The sequence below is a fragment of the Lycium ferocissimum genome, chromosome 7 (assembly GCF_029784015.1).
Source record: "Lycium ferocissimum isolate CSIRO_LF1 chromosome 7, AGI_CSIRO_Lferr_CH_V1, whole genome shotgun sequence".
In the NCBI taxonomy this organism is placed as follows: domain Eukaryota; kingdom Viridiplantae; phylum Streptophyta; class Magnoliopsida; order Solanales; family Solanaceae; genus Lycium; species Lycium ferocissimum.
In genome coordinates, this window is record NC_081348.1 from 29,961,366 (window position 1) to 29,983,583 (window position 22,218).

Here is a 22,218-nt window from a genome sequence, read left to right on the forward strand (position 1 = left end):
TTAGGGATGATATATAATGAAGAGAACATATCTATTTATAGGAGAAAATTAACTTGGTGCCAAAGTCACAAACCCTAAAGTTTCTCCTAAAGATAGACATCCATAATTAAATAATATTTATAACACCCCCCTTGGATGTCTATGTGATAGATAATGTGCTTCGTTAAAACCTTACTAGAAAAAACTCAGTGGGAAAAAATCTAGTGAAGGAAAAAGAGTACACATTTCTAATAATACGCTCTTTGGTTGCCTCATTAAAAACTTTACAAGGAAAACCCAGTGGGATAAAAACCTTGAAAGGGAAAAAGAGTACAACGCGTATTAACTCCCCCCGATGAGTACCTCAATCAAAAAACTTGAATCTTCACATCTTAATTTTTACATCATCTTCTCGAAAGTTACAGTTGGTATAGACTTAGTGAATAAGCCAGCCATATTATCACTCAAACAAATCTGTTGCACGTTGATATCGCCATTCTTCTGGAGCTCGTGTGTGACAAACAACTTTGGTGAAATAAGCTTTATCCTTTTATGAATCCACTCTTTAGTTGGGCTATGTATGTTGCTACATCTTTAGTCTTCGGATAGAGTTGCATCAAAGATATAATATTGTTGAAATCACTCCAAGTGCATTCCTGACTTGCTCTATAAATAGATGTTATCTTTATATGATTTGACTGTCATATAGAACAACTTCATACGACTGTAATCCCTCATAGTCATAGCAAAATATATAAATGCGTCAATTGCATAAAGATATGGCACTTTAGGACCAAAGAGTTCTGCAAGTTTCTCGTTTCAACTTCTTTCAACAGATAATCTATTTCTTTTGAAAACTCTTCAAGAGTTTCAACAATTTCAAATCATCAACTCGCACTAACAATATGATGGATTTTGATTTTCACAAAGACGTAGGGATAAATAGACTCATAGTCAATAAATATTCATTAAGATGATTAAATCGCATTCACCTTGCTTGAGTTAATTCATATATATAAGAATAATGAACAAACTTCTAGAACTTGTATATACTTCAGGCATTTAAAATTCTTCAAGAATTTTCATATGAATTTTGTCAAGTAATTCATATAGGTTGTGACAACATCTAATTCTATTTAAATGATGTGACATCTTCTGGTGTCTAGACAACAAGTCCAATAAGCTTTACGCTTACAAAGATGCGTCATTTCACTTGATAATAATTTCTACGTTAGCATGCTTTTGTAGACGTAGAATTTAGATCCTCACAAACATTTACAATATTGCGCTATATTGTATCAAATATATCGTCGACGATATATCATTTGTATCGGTTCGCAATGTGATATCGGTTCGCAATGTAACATAACTTATTGAGATCTCATCACTTCCATTATTTTAGGTACCTAAACCTCTAAATAGGTTTCATGAAGTGTTATGTCGTATGCTCTTTAAGAACACATTGCCTCCTTATAATGACCATTGATCATTTGCTCCTCTTTCTTACAATAGTTATTGCGTTTGGAACCGATTGGTCTACCATGCTTCATGCGTGTTGTATACTTTGTCCTTTAGGGACATTAATATTAATAGGAGCATTTTGCAGCTGAAATATGAATTGGTTTTGGGTCAGCAAATGCTTCTAGCATTTAACTTGAATTACTTTTTGAATGAGTACGATACTAATGATAATTCACAACATATTTTCTAGCTACTTATTCTCTCCCCCTTATGTTAGAAAAACTAACATATATCCCATCCTCTTTGGGAGAATCCATCTTTGTGCATCATGGTAGATTAATTAATCATATACCACACATAAAAAAACTGTTTGATGGAAATATCTGATTCCTAACCTTGAACCAATTGTAAGGTGAGAATTTATCCTAATTCATTGGTCTGAAGCATACAAGTGATGTTGTATACAATATATCATATCTCAAACCAACTCATGAAGCTTTGTTCTCATAAGCAATGGTTTAGCTATTTATCGGAGGCATTCAACGCCAAACCAGCTTGGATATAAACCAGCATTAACAAGATGAATTATCTTGATTACATAATCATAAAATTGTGCTCTCAACTCAATTATTTTGAGCTAGAAATTATGCATATGTCAAACAACAGGTTTACAATAAAAACACATGTGATCGTCTTATCGATGCATCTATTTAAGATATCACATAACAGGTGAACGAGCCCATATTCAACTTTTATATTTTTAGGGGATTCAATCCCTATAATCAACTTATCATGAGAACAAGCAACCGAAATAAATTCTTGAAGAATCTTCTAATTCTTCAATATATGTTGAATACTCAATCTGCACATCATATTTGAATCGGGATGGCGAAATTGCTCATGCCAACTGATAAAGTTATTTATATTAGTAAACTTCAAGTTTACATGACATGCGTTATTTGATTTAGTAAACTTCTGGTTTACTATGACATAAATTTTATATCAATATAAACTTCTGTTTTATTGTGCATGTGATTCATCATGCTTATATTTGTAGTACAAATCGGGTAACCTTTCATATACATATTTCTTACCCGTAGTAACTTGAAGGTATTCAATCTTCCAATCCTTTGTTGTATTAATCATTTTTGGGAGAATGACATATATATACATAAGAATATAGTATATTTACAAAATATGACGATACTTTTCAGTTTACAAAACATAACAATAGATTTCTTACAAAACATATACGAAAATTTTCTCTCAAGGCTTGGAAAATTTGCTCAAATATTTGTGTATGAAAACTGTATGAAATATGTATATCTTGGTCAAGGTTTAAAAATTTCGCTCAAAATTTTGTGTATGAAAACTGTATGAAAAATATTTATGTCGCTTCGGCTTAGAATTTCGCTCACAATTTTCGTGTATGAAAATTGTATAAAATTGGTGTGAAATGTGTATATCTCACTCAAGGCTTAGAATTTCATACAAACTCAACATACAATTATCATACAACTTTAATACAATTTTGAATCTCACTTCGAAATTTGAAAAGAAACCAAATTTCATCAGATCCGCTAATTTTCCTACCTTTTTTTTTTCGATTTGAACCCGCATGGTGCGATAATATCAACCATATAGTGACACGTAACTAATACTACTTGAAATCTTAACCGAACAACAATGTTAGGGATCTCTCATGGTTGACTTTGACTTCGAGTTCTCTGTTTCTGCACCACTTCTCCATCCACGTAACCACCGTGAAACAGGTCCCAAAAATACCCATGGAACGTATATCCATTTCGCTTGAATCAGTAAGTCCACATAGGTACGCCTATCTCGGTAAATGAAATGGATATCAACACATAGATTTGAAGCTAATTGAGTAGAACGAGGAGAAAGGGTGGGCAGCTAGGAAAATGGGAAGGGAATGGTGGGCGGCTAGGAAAATAGGAAGGGAAAGGTGGGCTTTTAATTTTTTCAAATCTGGCATGATTTATAATTAAGTTGTTATGTTTTGTAAATAAGAAAAAATATCCTTATGTTTTGTAATATAGTGTTTTAAGTGGTATTATTAGGTCATTTTCCCATCATTTTTATCAGTAAACTTCGGGTTTACTATAACTTGTGTTTTAATCATAACAACTTTGTATATTATGATATAAGATGAATGACTTAATAACAAATAAACTCTTTAGTAGTTTTCAAATTTTCCATAATCAGATATTGTTTGGACATTACCGGGTCATGATATTCTAGATAAATAGTTAGCTCTTCTGGAGCCCTTAATCATTAATTTTGTACTACCAAATATTGCTCAGATATTGCTGGTATCATAAAAAAAAATTTAGTTAGACACCGCTGGTGTCATGAAATAAACAATAGTTAAGTGGACATGTAAAGACAAAGAGCAGAGTTCAAAATTGATTACTTCTAGAGCAGATTTCTGAGTTTGCTACTTCATGAGCAAATTTATGAGTTTATTACTTCAGGAATAAAACATAAAATATTTAGAATATTTTTCCTCAATTATTTTATCTCTTCTGGTGACGAATCGTTATAACTTCACAACTAACGCACGTCCGTAGTTATAAGCTTTACCACATGCTCTCACATTCACTTCAATGAATTGATCTGTATTTGTAAGATTTATCAAAAGTTCTCATTTTTCAGGAATGGGACATATCTAGACATGCCTTAAGCATATCAAATAATAATAGCTTAGGACCTCTTTTAAAATATTGCTACTTCAGGAGCAAATCGAGGATATGATGTAGAGAACTCTTCTCTCACATATATTCAATTGTAATCAAAGTCTATACAATATTACTACTTTTAGTGGTTAACGAATTTAATTACGTCGAGACTCGTAAATATAACATTAGAAGCAAACAACAATGGCCGTATATATGTCGGTGAAGCAAACCACAATGGCCGTATATATGCCAGTGAACAAAATTGATATGAATCCCATGTTTGTAGTTTAACAGTGTTTGCCAACAAATCCAATATTGTACTTTTTTTGATCGATTCCATTGTGATCTACTTATTAGTACTATATATCACTGGGACTAATAGAAAAAGGTATGTACTGATTATAACACTTAGTTAGTATATCATGATATCCTTTTTCAATTTTGGTGTATCATTCATAGCCACGATTACCTGTCAATTGTTTCCTATACCTTCGATGCTTTTATAGTAATTGCTCGAGATGGCAGAGACTCGTGCTAATAACATGTTGTAAAATAATAAAACTAGAACAAACAATATTGTAGGCAAAGAGAGAAGAGAGGAATTCTCTATTTTTCTTGTTAGGGATGATATATTGATAGACTATGTAAATATTGAAAATATTCCCTTCCTTATGTAAATATTCCCTTCCTTATGTATTGTAATTAGGTCCTATAATTTAGCCTAGTATCATTATACCTACTTTGTATATAAGGACTTTCATACATCAATACAGATTACGGATTGATTTCCACCTCTCTCTCTCTCTTTTAACCCTAACCCTAGCCGTCCCCTTTCCTCCTTCCTCTTCTCCCTTCCATGGCTGACAACAAAAATTTCCATTCTGCTTTAACCGTCACGAATGTGAAATCCTTAATCCCAATCACTCTAGACATGGAAACCGGCCATTATCACGAATGGGCGACCCTTTTCAAAGTCCTAGCCCGCGTTCACTCTGTCCTCGAGCACATCATACCACCCACTGACACCGCTGAACTCACCACGTATGACGCAACAAAGGCGGCTAACCTTCCGCTTCATGAAACGCCTTGATGCGGTGGTCCTTCAATGGATATACGCCACCGTCTCCCATGATATTCTCACCTCTATTCTCGTGGCGGATGATGTTGCCGAAAATAGCTTGGAATCGCGTTGCTCAACTTTTCCAAGATAATAAACACTCACGGGCGGCGTAGTAAACCGAATTCACCACCACAAAAATGGCCGACTTCGGCTCGGTTAAAACTATTACAATAGGCTCGAGTCTCTCACGGATCGGCTTTATAAACGTCGGTCGCCCGTGTCCGATCAACGTTTGCGATACTCGCCGGCTATGATCACGAGACGTTGCACACTTTGTCACCACCATTCAACGTAAAGATGTTTTGCCTTCTTTCTGCGAGTGTGCTCCGCACTCGAGCTCGAAGATGCGGCGGCCATTTACGTGCCCGTGATTCCAACCCCGCGATGATTTATATAAATAGTCCCTCTCCACCACCGGCGGTAACAATAATTCCGCCAACCGCCGTGATAATAATCGTGGCGGTGAATTCTATAACTTTCAAGGCAAAAATAACAACAACAACGCCAATTGGGGAGGCAAGGCGCGGCGGCGGCGGGGATCGTGCACGCTGTTTCCGGCCGACGGGACGCCCACCGGCGGGGGCCTCTCGCTCGGGCCGCCCCGGCGGGTGCCCCCCGCCCGTATATATATATATGATGATATGACCCGCCACGTCGCGGCCGGCGGCGGCATTCTTGCGCGGGTCCTCGGCCTCGGCGAGTATGCCATACGTTCCTCCTACCTCGGGATACACTCCGACGGACGTGGAGGGGACCATGATATATGATATCCATGCATCAACCGGATGACAATTGGTACATGGACACGGGCGACTTCTTGATTACATATTTGCCTCCAATCCGGTACTCTCACGTCTTATTTTAATTTGAGCAATAATTCGGGAATTATTGTTGGTAATGGTAGCACTATTCCATATTCGAGGTTATGGTCATACTTCCTTCCCCCACCCTAATGCTCAATTACGTCTCCGAAATGTCTTGCATGCTCCAAAACTCATCAAAAACCTTGTTTCCGTACGTAAATTCACTAAGGATAATAATGTTTAGGGAGTTTGATCCTCTTCGGTTTTCTTGAAGGATTTACCGACGGGGAGCCGCCTAACGAGATGTGAGAGCACCGGGGAATTGTATCCTCTCAATGCCACGTATATGGTCCCGGCTCCACCATCCACCTTCCTCACCGCATCACCTAGCTTGTGGCATTCCCGCCTCGGCCATCCGGAAACGCTATCCTGTGTGGGTTGTAGTAATGCCTTAATTGAATGTAATAGGGCTCGTACTTCTTTTTGCACCTCTTGTCCTTTGGGGAAACATGTTAAATTGCCATTTTATGATTCGTTGTCGTTTACTACTATGCCGTTTGACATCATTCATATGATTTATGGACATCTCCTATTTTAAGTTCTAATGGGCACCTTGTCGTTTTCTTTCTTGATGATTATAGTAATTTTCTTTGGACTTTTCCTATCTCTAACAAGTCTCAAGTGTATTCCACTTTTCTATCTTTTAAGGCGTTAATACGGACTCGGTTCGAAAGAGACATTATATATATATATATGACAATGGGCGGGAATTCGCAAATGGGCATTTTCAATCTTTTTGCGCCTCAAATGGTATAAATTTTCGGTTTTCTTGCTAGTCTCCTCAAAATGGCAAAGCGGAACGAAAATTAAATCCATTAACAACATAGTGCGCACTCTTCTTGTCCAGTCCTCCGTCCCCCTCTTTTTGGCATCATGCTCTCCAAATGGCCACATACCTCCTCAATATACTTCCTACCAAAGTCCTTACGCAAAAATCACCGACGCAAGTTCTTTATCAACGAACCCCCTCTTATTCCCATCTCTCGGGTTTTTCGGGTGTCTATGGGATCCTCTTTTCCCGTCTACGACTATTCATAAGTTAAATAGGAGATCCACCCCGTGTGTTTTTAATTTTTTCTATCCGTTGAATCATAGAGGATATAAGTGTTATGATTTGTCTACCAACAAAATCATCATCTCTTATGTCCTCTTGTAATATAGTGTTTTAAATTGCACTCCCCCACCCCATCTTCCTATGAATTTTTGGACCATGGAATTTCCCCGTATACCTTGCATTTTTCGTCTCCACCTACTCCTTGTCGTTCCCTCGGTCCACCCTCAACTTTGTATATTACGATACCAAGATCCCATGACTCCGCCCGTGATCGCCGTGATAAACTCTTTAGTAGTTGTCCGGCCAGTCAACCCCCACCGCCATAATCCGGCGGTACTATTGTTACTAGAGGCCAACGCGGGATCATGATATTCAAACAAATAGTTAACTTAAATACTTCCACCCTTCTCTCCATCTCGCCTATCCCGCGAATTTTGTGCTAAATGACCACAATAAAGCTGCGATGGTTGATGAATATAATGCTCTAATTAATAATAAGACGTGGGAGTTGGTTCCACGTCCCCCGATGTGAATCTTATTCGTTCTATGTGGATTTTCGTCATAAAAAGAAATCGATGGTTCTTTTGAAGTGGCCCGTCTTGTAAAGATGGAGTGTCTCAACAAGGTTGGAGTTGATTGCGACGAGACTTTCGGTCCGGTTGTCAAACCGGCTACTGCTACTTCATTCTTGATTTGCACTTGCACACTCTTGGCCCATTCAAACACGTCAAGAATGCTTTCCTACACGGAATCTTAATGAGACGGTTTATATGCATCAATTATTTTATCCCAAGCATCCCCATCGTATGACGAGGAAGTCGTTATAACTTCACAACTAAGCACCCGTGCATGGTTCCAACGCTTTACTACATGTCTCCACCATTGGTTTTTCACATGCCGATCCGATCACTCTCTCTTATCTATTGTCGAGGTTCTCATTGCTTACATTCTGCTATATGTTGACGATATTATTCTCACGACTTCATGCTCTCGGAAATCCATCATGTCAAAGAATAATTTGCTATGAAGGATTTGGGCCTCTCGCTATTTTAATCGTTTATACTTCACTATGTTTCTCTCTCGAAGAATTATCAGGATATTATGATGTGCGGGAACTCTTCTCTCACATATATTCAACTCCAAAATAATCAAAGTCCTCCTACAATGATCCCACTAATATTGTAAGTTGGCGAATTTAATTCACGACCGACATCTCCTACGGTTCAACAAGTATAACACATTAGGTTGCCCATAGCATGCTCTTAAACGCGTAATCCGATACGTTCAAGGTATATATGGTCTCCATCCGTACAAACCTCAATGCCTATATATGTCTCTTATACGGAACAAAATTGGGGTGGTGTCCGGACACTCGCCGATCAACTTCGGTTATTGTGTCTTCCGGAGATAACCTTTCTCATGGTCATCAAATCAAATATTGTCCACTCGAGTTTGATCGATTCGTGGCGTCGCCAATGTCGTCTCGAGTCTACTTATTAGCAACCTTCTATATCGCCGGGACTAATAGAAAAACATTGGTTTATTGTGATAACGTTAGTGCCATATACCTATCGTGTAATCCGGTTAGTTAGCACTAAACATATCGAGATGGACATACATTTCGTACGCGAGAAAGTTCCCGTGAGAAGTTCATGTTCTTCACGTCCCGTCCCGATTACCATCAATATCTTCCTAAAGGTCTTCGCGCGTGCTTATTTGATGATTTCGGGGAGATGGCGTACGACAACCTCCCGCTTGCTGTGATAACATGTTATTGAAAATATTAAAACCTTATGAAATATTCCCTTCCTTATGTATTGTAATTAGGTCCTATAATTTAGAGAGGAATTATACCTACTTTGTATATAAGGACTTTCATACATCAATACAGATTACGGATTGATTTCCTACATATATAATGAAGAGAACATCTCTATTTATAGGAGAAAATTAACTTGGTGTCAAAGTAAAAAACTCTAAAATTTCTCCTAAAGATAGACATCTATAATTAAATAATATTTATTACAGCTTCGGTTAAAATTTGAACTCATGTTTATCCTCGTGAAATAAAAATCTCTTAGTTTACTTCTCCCGCGCACATGAGCTAGAGTAGTAAAGAGATTATTTTCAAATAAAGTATAGTGATCGATCCAATCACTGTTATCTTCTTGATCAAATACAAGTATTCTAAGAATTCTGCTTGTATACAAACTACACTTTTTGATTAACATTAACAACAAAAACTCAAATATTCGATAAAGTTAAAAACTCTCCTGAACCAAATGAATCTCTTGCTTGACAACCCTATAAATACCCCACTGTACGAACCTCCATATTTCATGATCCTAAGAGTGCAAAAAAAAAAATTCCTTACTATTAACCATGGCCAAGAAAAATAGCCTTGTTACCTTTGTCATTTGCATTTTCCTACTTGTGATCTTATGTTTTGTAAGTGAGAAAACTGATTCATCCTCACATGATGAAAGTGCAACTACACATTCTAATGAGGCAAAAGACATAGATTGATCCTCAAACTATACTCGAAATGTCGATATCACACTTAATTTTCATGGTGATCTATTACACACCTATACATTTAAAATGTGAATTTATTTACCCCCTGCAAACTGATGACCAGTTGCAGATAGGGATGTGTTGCACACTCGCCATTTTTCCTTTTTTTTTTTTTTTAATACCAAATTCATATTTTTTTAATCCCATCCTCACCCCACCCCATTTCATCCTGGTTTTTCCGCCACTGCTGCCTTTCCCCCGCCCCTTATCCTCCTCCTCCCCTATCTTCACGCCCTCTGCCTCTTTCCTCCATTTTTCTCATCACATTATTTAATTGGGCAATTAATTGTTATTGTCTAATTTCATTATATATAAAAAAAAATCCACAATCCAATGGAGTTTTCAGAGATTTAGTAGTAACCTAGGTTTCATGGCTACAAAATTCCAAATTTTAATAGCTCCAAAATCTGAACCTTTTCGTGTAGTATTTTGATATTTTTTTCAAGAAAGGAAGAAAAATGGGTGAAATTGATGGCGGCGGTGGTGGCAGCTATGGTGTTTTCTGGTGAGATGATTTGTGGCGGCTGATTTCTTCATATGGGTAGCCGAACGAGGGGGGGGGGGGGTAGGGGGGGGGGGGGTTGGAACATATGGAGGGTGGCAGTGATGTTGTTCTTTGTGAAGATGAAGAAGAGGGAGGGGGCGTGGAGATGGGGAGGGAGGGGGGAGAGAGGCGTCGTCGTCGGAGATGAGCTCGTCGGAGGGCCATCAATGGCGGAAAAATGAAGAAGAAATGGGGGTGGAAGTGAGATTACAAAAATGAAAGAAGAATTGGGGTGGGATTGGATGGAATTACAAAAATATGAATTTTGCAATTAAAAAAAAAGAATTAATTTTAATCAAAATGCTCCTATTTTTTTTTAATTATTTTTACATTTTATGCCACATCAGCTCAGAGGGTGTTATTAGTTCCACTTTTTCATATATTAGGTGTGTAATAGGTCACTAGTAAAGTTTAAGTGTGATATCGACATTTACGGTATAGTTGAGGGGTCAATCTATGTCTTTTGCCTTCTAATATTAAGGGACTAGATTGCTACCATCCATGGTTCCATCCTCATCCTCCAATGCCTGGTCATGGTTTGATACGAATGAAATAATTAACACAAGCACAATTATTATTTAATAATAAAGACTAAGTAAATAAAAGGAAGAAGTAAACTTATTGCCAATTGCGATGAATAATAGTAATGAATTTTCTCTTTTCCAAGAATGAGTAAGAACTTAATGACCAAAGAATAAGGATGATGAGAATAAGTAAAAACAATAATCAGTAGATATATATTTTTCAGTAGAAGTTGGATGCCTAGGTATACAAATGAAAATCCTATTTATAGGCATATGATTCTATTTGGTGCTCTTCCCGTTGTATGTAAGTAACGGCAATCATTAATTTACTAAATTAATGATTGTCATTTAATTACTAAATTAATGATTGTCATTTAATTCCTTGATTCTGGCCGTTATGAGCCGTTTTGTCTTTACTGCATTAATTCCATTTAATGCGTAGTAAAGACGGTCTTGTAAGTTGTTTTTGTTGATGTTCTCTTTGTTGACTAATCCTTCCGTATTAGATGTCTCTCCGTAATGTTATACTCGGCATTACCATCTGATATCTCTACGTTGTTGTAAAAGATCGACACGTGTCGTCTACATGTTGATCCACGTGTTAGATTCATTTTTAGCCCATACAGATAGTCCCTCAATTTTCGGGTTCATCACATGGATGTTCTTGAGAAATTGTCTTGCCGATTTTCATCAATCTTCTCTTGATTAGACATTTGAATCTTCTTTCCGTGGAATAGGAACCGTTGTAATTGACGGCCGATCGTTGCCCACTGTCGCGATGAGTATGTGGCACAATCACAGAAGTTGAAAAGACTCGTATTAAATGATGAAGTCAGATGTGGGCCACCTGGCCATTGCCGTGCACTTCATTTTCTCGCCATTTCCCAAGGTAATGATGGCGGTTTTACCTTTTCTACAAAAATTTAAATTTTACCTTTTCATTATCTCAAATTTTCCGCTCCAAAACTCTCAATTTCAAATTCCTTTTGCTTTTTTTTTTCTTCAATTTCTTCAATTTCTTCAATTTGTAATAACATCTTCTCCTTCATCTTCTCAAAATATTTCATTAGAAAAGACCATTATTGTTGACGCTTTTCTTCCCCACGTGGGCGCTGAAAAACCTAAGGATAGAATGTCTCCCAAAAAATTTATGGGTGATGCTATTGCTGCCGCTGCTGTTCCCAGGCCTTCATCTTCATCAACTTCCGATGTTGGTGATGATGAAACTAATATGGTTAATGTGAATTTACCTTCTATTGATAGTGTAATTCCGAAGAATCCTTCCCATACTACAGATCTAAAGATTGCTCTTACAAAAGGTGATAATTGAGATTCAGAATTGGATGGGGAAAGAATGGTTTTTGTCTCTTCAATTATTTCTCAGGTCACTGAGGAGTCTCTTAATTCTATCCGAGAAAGGTGTCATTGGACAAACCCGATCTCAATATCGTCGTCCCGAGAAAGGATATGCCCGCAACTGCTCATCTTTCTAGGTATTCGGCGGTGTAGAAGAATTTTCTTTGCCTCTTCCGCCGTTGATAGAAGAATTTTATCGTCGCTTGAATATTTGTGTGGCTCAAATTACACCCGGGGTCTGGCGGCTGTTTCAATTACTCGAGCACGTTGCTCTTCTGGCCAGAGTGGATATTACTCTCGACCATATTTTGTATTTGAATTCGATTCGTTTTATCCGGGCCTCTATGATTATGTTTAGAGCTCGAGGATCTAATAAATTGTTCGATGATCCCGAAGATGGTCAAGATCGGCATTGGTTTGACGAGTTCGTGTTTATCTCTACTGCTCAGCTGGTGAGTGGAGATGCTGGTACCTTCCCGGAGAAATGGAACGTGAGAGTAATATTATTTTCTTTAATAAGATTTTAGTTCCTCAATTCTTCTCTTTAAATTTTGTTCAACAACCTTTAATCCTAGATTGGTTAAACCTTCAAACATAAAGGGGTTTACTGAAGCTGTGATTCGAGCTTCGGTGAATGTTCGTACATGGGGAGCGTATGCCATTTCTTAGGGTATTCATACTCTTAAAGAGACGAAACCGAAGGAGTTTCTACGAAAGGCAGAGGTAAGGATATTTGAAGAAATATCTTACTTTGCAATGGTGAAAGAATTTATCTCATATTCATTTTATTTTTCTCAGGTCCTTCGAAAAAGGGGATAGTAAAGAAACGACTTACTCTTCCGAGTGATGATGAGTCGGCGTTGGAAAAAATAAGATCTCTCACTAGTAAGAGGTCTAGTGCCGAATTTAAAGATTCCAAGGCTGTTGGCGAGCCTGCTTTGAAGAAGAGAAAATTGTAAAAGCAATTTCTTGCGGAGACGTCAAATGTTGTCGCCGAGAAGATAGGAGGTACGCCTAGTAAATTTAGGCTAATTGATGAGAGTACTGATTCTGATGAAGAGTCTCCTTATCGTTATAGGGGGGTTGAATTTCCCACCTCTTCTGATATTGTTGTCATTTCAGATGAATCTCCGGAAAGGAGATGGAAATTCTTACTAGCTGTTATCGAGTGCCACAATGAAGGTAGTACCACAGTTCCTGAGTTGGGTACTACTGATAATATTGTTATCGATAAAGCTGAAACCTGTCTTCCTGGTACTGTTGATGAAGCTGAGGTTAAGGTTCCCCTTTGCGAAACTGCTGTAGCCGGTGTTGAGGATTTGATCGATACTAAAAACATTGATGCCAGTGCTGCTAATATCCCTATTGATACTCCTCCTTCTTCTTTTCAAGGGCGAGGAACACGTATCCCTACTATTCCTCATGTCTGACTCAGACCGTTTCCCGTTTTAGTGTTGCCGATGTTATACCCCATTTAAACGGGCTAAACTAGGTACAACATATTGGAGATTCCTATTTTTTGCTTTATTTTAGGAGTCGCCACCTAATTGATTTTAAGGTGAATTAGGGCACCTAATTATTAACTAAGGTAAAGCTAACTAAACCTCCGTTAATAGTCTCGCAATCGGTGTAATTCTAGGTAAGGGTTCTAGATTATCCTAAAGGGAAGGGGTTAGGCATCCTTTAGAATCCGCTAACTACGGTTTACCGGCCAAGCTTAGATTAATTAATTAAAATTAAATATAATGCTTAAACTTTAAGAAAATAGCTTACAAATATCACTAAAGTTTAGAGGAAAATAATATTAGTTAAAAAAAAACTTAAAGAAAAATAATAATTTATAAAAAGGAACTTTAAAGGCTGATAAGACTTATAAAAGGTTATTAAGGTTTTAAAGAAAGAATATAATGATGCTATTTAAATAATATTTCATAAATATTGCTAAGGTTTTAACTAAAATGCTATTTAAAATAAAATTTGCATAAAATATAAGTAGAAGAAAGCGGGAATTTATGCCGCATCTTAATAAATGTTCAAGATATCTCAAGTGACGAGATTTAATTGGCTCTTGCGATTTAAGAATATAAACAAGATTATTATGTATTAACTACGTTCGGCTAAAAATATGCATAATTCGGACAAACCTAAAAAAATGTTTACAAAATATTCTTTAGTGCATGTTTGCGTGTTTAGTGGCGTTTTAAAATTCCCCAAGATAATAAAATATGATTCCTCTAACTCAAAACTATGAATTTATGCTATTGAAAATTAATTACTCTAAAAGTAAATATTATAGATACTATAAACAACTTTAATATAAAAAGAAGAAAATGAAACTTATGGAACTAATTATTAGTTTTCCTTAAATTAACCACCCATTACTAAACCAAAAACCCCACTAAATTCTCCTATAACTCATCTAAGCTAAGAGACAAAATATAGTGTTAATTCCCAATATCAATGGCTACGAAACCAAAAGGGTAAGTAAATACTACTGTATATATATATACTCCCTCTAATTCTTTTTATTAATATTTTGTCACACTTACCAAGAAATCATTTGATAGGATTAATTATAAAAATCATTTAATTAAATTATCCTTATTTCTTTCTTAATTGAGTAATTGACGATTATGTGCCCACTACAAGGAAGTACGAAATTAAATAAAAAATTTAATATTTGGCAACAACTTAGTTTTATTATTGGAAAAGAACTTTTTTGTTGCCAAAGAATTTAATTTTGCAAAAAGTACTTTTGGCAACAAAAAAAAAAAATTGTTGCACGTTGTTGCAATAACAAAGTTGGGAAAAATCTATGCAAAAAAAAAGAAAAAAATATTATCGAAAGTACTTTTTGCAACAATAATCAATCTATGGCAACAATATAATTTTGTTGTCAAATATATTTTTTCTTGTAGTGGCCATTTTAACCGAAGAATTAAGCGAGAAACAAAAGAACAAAACTAATGTCTTCTTGATATTTTAAAGCAACAAATATTTTCAGAATTTTCTTTTTATTAAAGTGACTGATAAAACTAACGGCAGATATTTGCTTTTTTCATGCGTACAATAGCCTTTTTTTTTCTTTTTGTAGCTTTTTGGCGGGACTATTGGTGTTGAATCGGACAAGACGCGAGTTATCGGGATGTACCTCTACGAGAGAGCGGCGCGATTTGTTTTCCCTTACAAACACACAAGTATTGCTGGGCGAACGTCTCGTATATCGTAACTAAGAAATAAATTAGCTAAATGTGGGAACAAAGACGAAAGGCATATTTGTTCCGCCACAACTTGGAGCAGAAAATCGGACAATAAGTAACGTATTATCGGCTGATTTTAATTCACTTTCTTACAAAAGAACTCCTGCTGAGATTCTGAGGATCGTGTACGGCTCTGGTGATGAACATGTGCCTGGTGGATTTTATCCTAATGGTGCTAATGGAAGGATTGCTAGGGAATTTCTGAAATAGCCATATTGAGAATAATTAAAAGATGAAGAGGGTACTTTGAAATAAAATACCTTATCTATTACTAGTAGGTACATAAACATGCATGATACTTTATCTATTACTTGTATATACTATTAATAGGTAAATAAAGCCAAATAAGTGCTTACATGCAGTGCTGGGGTTTGTAGCAGCTCTACATAAAAGCTGAATTTCAGAATAAAAAGTTACTAACAAAAATTATTCTACTATTTAATTTCCATAATGTTTTGTTTAATATTAATGGCGTTCCTTTCTTCATGGATAAAACTCGTGAAGTACTAATACTGACTACTGAGTACGGTTGAAAAATTAAATGAATCAGTTCATGTGGACATACGTTTATTTTAGGCAAAATTCATACATTTTATAGTTATCAAAAACTGTGGAATATACATTTTAATTATGCTAATGTTCAGATAGACTCCTTTTCTTGGCAGATGTGACTCTCCTCAACACTAACAATATTGTGATTTTCACTCTTTAACATCAACACCATCAGCTAGCTAGCGAGTATCTCACTTAATGGACAAACGTGTCTAATAGGCACCGTATGCAATATGAAGTGTCAAATATATATTACGATAAGAAATAAGGTGCCAAAATGAAATATTATGCTAAATCTGAGAGCTGGTTGTCTAGTTATTCTGCCTTTAGAAAAATAAAAATTATTGTCTCCGTATTCCAGATCTCTTTAATTTCCCCCTTAATATCACTTATAAGGAATCTAGAGTTTTGGGCTCCATATATTAAGGACAACATCAAACACTACATTAAAAAGTAGAAATATCAATATATCAAGTACACAGTATGTTAGTTTACGTAATACTCTAGTAGAAAGTAGAGAACATTAGTCGTTATTTAAACAACCACATATAACAGGAAGTCAAAAGGAATAATACATATAATTTAAAATAAAAACTCGAATTTTATTTCATGATAAGCTGAATCAAACATTGTTCCTAGGAACGGAAACTACTTGAAATTCATAGATACCAAAATAACAACCCTAGAATCATGAATCTTAAAAAGGATAATCCTACTAATTAAGTTAAAGAAAAATATGTGATCAATAAGATATTGATCCAACACTTTTCTTCATTAGTGACTCTTAATTCTTCTCTCCATTGTCTCCCTTAGGTGGAGATGGAACTGGTGGATGCATGAATGGCCATGGATGATGGTGAGCCCATGGATAAGGAAACCTAGGATGAATGAATGGCCATGGCCGAGGATGTATCCATGGATGAGGATGAAAACCACCAGCTGGCATTGGAGGATGAACGAATGGCCATGGATGTGGATACCAATGATGGAAACCACCAGCTGGCATTGGAGGATGAACGAACAGCCATGGATGATGACGAAAACCATGAGCAGGCATTGGAGGATGAGGATGGAACCATGGATGGTACCAATCTAGTCCTTTATCATTAGCATGTGTAGTTGCACTTTCATCATGTGAGGATGAATCAGTTTTTTCACCTGCAAAACATAAGTTCACAATTGAAAGTAGGAAAATGCAAATGAGAAAAGTAACAAGGCTATTTTTCTTGGCCATGGTTAATAGTAACGAACTGTTTTTTTTATTTTTTATTTGCACTCTTAAGATGAAATATGAAAGGTTTGTATAGTGGGGTATTTATAGGGTTGTCGAGCAAGAGATTCATTTGGTTCAGGAGATTTTTCAAGTTTATCGAATATTTGAATTTTTTATTGATGTTAATCATAAGTGAAGTTTGTGTAGAAACAGAATTCTTAAAACAGATGTATTTGATCAAGAAAATAACAGCGATCGGATCACTAGAGTATGTTTGAAATTTGAAAATAATCTCTTTACTAGAAATTTCTTATTCACGAGAAAAAACAAATAATTGTTATAGTTTTAGGGTCATGACAGCTTTATATAAAAGCTGTATTCCAAAACAAAAAACTAAGAAATATTGTTCTGATTAATTTCCTAAATGTGCATGTTGATTAAAAGTTTATATAAATATTTACTGGTATTCGTTTCTTAGTTAATGTGGACATAGAAACCATGTACAGTTAATTGTGGTGTAACAACTAAAATACTCGTCCTTTAAAACATTTGTTGTAGCTAATTGTGCAGCATAGTACAAGCAAATTATTTAGGTGGCTCGAATTCAGCGATACTAGCAAATTATTTAGGTGGCTCGAATTCAGCGAACTTACAACAAATTGTATTATTTTCAATGTACTAGTGTCACCTTAACGATGATAGACTATCCAAATATAGTTTACTTGGTGATTTATAGTATGATATTATAAAGATTTTAATGAACATCCACAATACGGCTAGCAAAAAATATAAAAAAATATTAATAGATGTAAAAAAGATAAAAAATACAAAAAGATGACTTGAATTAGGCCTTGTGTCTGATTCCCGCGCGCAAAAGGACAAATCGATTCATTTTGCCTAGCGGCCCAACTCTTGTGCGCACGAGCCCAATTCCTCCTTCCTACTCTTTACGAGCCGGCTAGAAGGACAAATGCTAGTTATTTTTTTGCATGGATTGTCCTTCTTTTGGGGTGGTCTTTAATTTTTGTCCCTCAAATTGTTGGGCTCGATTGTCCTTCGCTTAAAAAATGGCCGAAAATTCTGCCCGATTCGAACCCCGTTTCATCAAAAAAAAAAAAAAATCGGCCAGCAGGCTTTTGCCACTTTTTCTTAAGGCATAACTAAAAATGCTCAACGTCGGACAAGAAAAGTCTATCGCTCATGATATGCTCTGGCGTAACTTTCTTGCGAATAGTATGCTCATAGAAACCTCTCGCTTTATGAAATTATTATCGTTTTTGACTATGGTGAGTTTCGATACCAGAAACTCAAGATATTTTTGATGACCTTTTTAAGCCAAGCGAAAATCAAGACCAACTATCAAGGGCAATCGTGCAAATTGCCCATTGTTAGTAAAGTGAAAAGTTGAATCTTTCTTAATCAATAAGGGTTACTCCCTTTTGAGATACCACTACTTATTTAATTATATATAAGTTATCTCTTTGATCTAAGAAAAATTTTCCTTTCAGATGCTACTAGTTCCTCCAATAATTGGGACGTGAAATCACAAGAATATTTGGTGTAACATATCAATTCCTAATACTATATAAGAGCGCATTATACACAAACATTATATTAAAGAGGAGGTCACTCTTAAAATCTAAATTAAATCTTTTGAGGTAACAACACAAATCATGTCAATAAAATAAAACCGTAGTTTCAAACTCTTTAAACATATTAACGATAGTATAACATTTGGAATCCTTCTAAATCTTGATTACTTGCCAAATTAATACTATGTGTGTATGTGCACGCACGTGTCCACTATTGTGAAATCAATGTTGAACCAGCTAGTTGGGGAGCTATATACGTATAGTGAAGGGTTGAATAGAACCCCATCCCGAAAATTTGTACTATGCATATAGGTAACAGAAAAAAAATTATGTACTCTATATTTAACTTGTAGAATTCCCTTTATAAAATAAATAAAATAATTAGCGTAGTCATTTTTGCTCCTTGTTAGAATTGTTCGCTCCACCATTGAAATCACTTAAGTCGCTCATGAAGGAATTACTACAAAGGTCGTGTCATTACCACATTTTATAAAAAAGAGTGAGAAGTGCTCCCTCGTTCAATGGGCAAAACTTCAAGTTCAATAAGTTTTGATTTTTTATCTTAAAAGTTTTCCTATGAAACACGAGCGAGAGGCGGATGGAGCATTATAAATCGGTGTTGAATCAACCCCAAACTTTCATGCGTATAAATTTATGTGTGAAATTTTACTAAAATTATAATAAATAGTAGATATGAATCCATAACTTTAAAAGTATAATGGTTCAATGCTAAAAAATTTAAAGGTTGAATCCCCTGTAGTTTAAATTAACGATCCGCCTCCGAATTGAGACAAGTAGGATTAAAAGTTCAAGACCATCAATTTTCAAGGTCAGTAGGTGTAATTTCTAAACATAAACATAATTTGGCTTTGGTGCTAAATTGCTAACTCATGTTTCATTCTGGGCTAGTCCAGAATACGTGGATTTTATTGTAATCAACATGCATGTTTAGGAAATTAAACACCACCAATATCATTGCCAATCATCAAAAGTAAAAAACATACCCGCCATTAATTTTTTCACCCACCATCAAATTGTTAAGAATAAGAAGTCAATTAGTGAAAGAAAATAAATTTAAAGAAGTAAGGTGGCTGTGATTAGAAAAGACGGAGAAGAAAGAGGGATGGAATGAAGAAAAAGAAGAGGACGGGTGGGTGAATCTATTTCCCCTTATTTTTATTTTTATTTTTTTAGCTTGACTCATATATGCGACTTTTTTTACTTTCTTTTTTTAATTGTTTTGCCACATCAACTTATGGTGATATAAGTTCCATTTTAAACCAAGGATGGGGCTAATAGGTCGCCCTATCAGTTTGAATATGTACCCAATTTATCCTGACAACTTCAGATTGCATTTGATATCTTTTACCCGTAAAATACTTTATCTATTAGTAAATAGTTAAATAAACATGCAGGAGCTTTAATTTTAACAGAAGCCAAATAAGTGCTTACATGCAGTGCTGGGGACTACACAGTATGTTACGTAATACTTAATAGAAAGTAGAAAACATTAATCATCACTAAAGCAACCACATATAACCGGAAAATAAAGGAATAATACATATAATTTAAAACAAAAACTCGAATTTATTTCATGATAAGCTGAATCAAACATTATTCCTAGGAATGGAAACTACTTGAAATTCATAGAAACCAAAATAACAACTGTATGGGCTAAAAGTGAATCTAACACGTGGATCAACATGTAGCCGACACGTGTCGATTTTTACAACAACGTAGAGATATCAGATGGTAATGCCGAGTATAGCATTACGGAGAGACAGCTAATACCGAAGAATTAGTCGACGAAGAGAACATCAACGGAAACAACATACAAGACCGTCTTTACTACGCATTAAATGGAATTAATGCAGTAACGACAAAACGGCTCATAACGGCCAGAATTAAGGAATTAAATGACAATCATTAATTCAGTAATTAATGATTGCCGTTACTTACATACAACGGGAAGAGCACCAAATAGAATCATATGCCTATAAATAGGATTTTCACTTGTATACCTAGGCATCCAACTTCTACCGAAAAATATACATCTACCGATTATTGTTTTTACTTATTCTCATCATCCTTATTCTTTGGTCATTAAGTTCTTACTCATTCTTGGAAAGGAGGAAATTCATTACTATTGTTCATCGCATTTGGCATAAGTTTACTTTTCCTTTTATTTACTTAGTCTTTATCGTTAAATAATAATTGTGCTTGTGTTAATTATTTCATTCGTATCAAATTACTACCAATTGTGGTTAACCTTAGCACAAATTCAACTATTTGGGTAAAGTACGAATTTTGACTCAAACGAGCTTTGGCGCCGTCTCGTGGAATTCTAAGTGCTTTGTAGTTTGATTTTTGCTTTATCTCCGATTACGCAAGTGTTATTACTTTGGTATTTTCTTCTACTTTTGCATTCAAATATGATAGGAGTTACATCTACACCACCCGTTAGCGGAAAAAAGAAACGTCAACGAAGAGTTGGGCGACCCAACTAACGAGACAACAGAAACATCGTTGCGTACCCAAATCAAGCTTCAATCCGAATAGGGGATTTGAGGGAGTTCCTGAAAGGAGAAATGGCGGAGGTGATGAAACAAATGATGGTTGAAATATGGAAATAGCTCTCCGTAAACCAAGCAATATCTAGCTGCTTTTACTCGTAATTTTCGTGCTTCTTTCTTATCTGCGGGTAGAGTCCCTTGTTGCAAATAATCAAGTATCCCATTTCTCCAATCATATGCTGATCCCGTTGCACGTACTTCAATTTCACAACTAATCGGATGCTGATAAATGGATGACACTTATGCTTCCGGTTCGATGATCAACGGTTGATGCTAATTTTGCTAAGCCGTCGGCCTCGGCATTACTTTCCCATGGAACTTGCTCTAACTCCCGCTTTTTAATTTTGTGAAATAGTGATCGTCAGGGCATACGCAAAGATTGGACACAGAAAGATTAATTTCCTCCGAAAAGACATCATACGCCGATTCGAATTCCAAAGGAAATAAGTCATGATAATGGAAAGCAATTCATTAGAGCGGAGATAACAAATTTTCTCCAAAATCTCGGGATCAAACGAATAACGTCTTCATCATATCATCCATCCGGCAAAGACAACTCGGCAATGCAAAAGTTGGCCCGTATGTCCTTCCCGAAGTTCTTTGGTCTTATCGAGTTACGCACAAAACTAGTACCGGAGAAACACACTTTTTCATTAGTTTATGAGCCGAGGCATTGTTACCGATTGAAGTATTGCAGCCAAGATAAGATATGCACACATGCAAATGTATGCAAAAAATATACAATGAAGATGGACTTCGATTCACAGTTAAACACCGAGAATCGTTCCGATCAAGTTAACAAAGCATAGAAACAACAAGTTGAAAGATGCTGCCAACAAGAAGGCCAAATTACG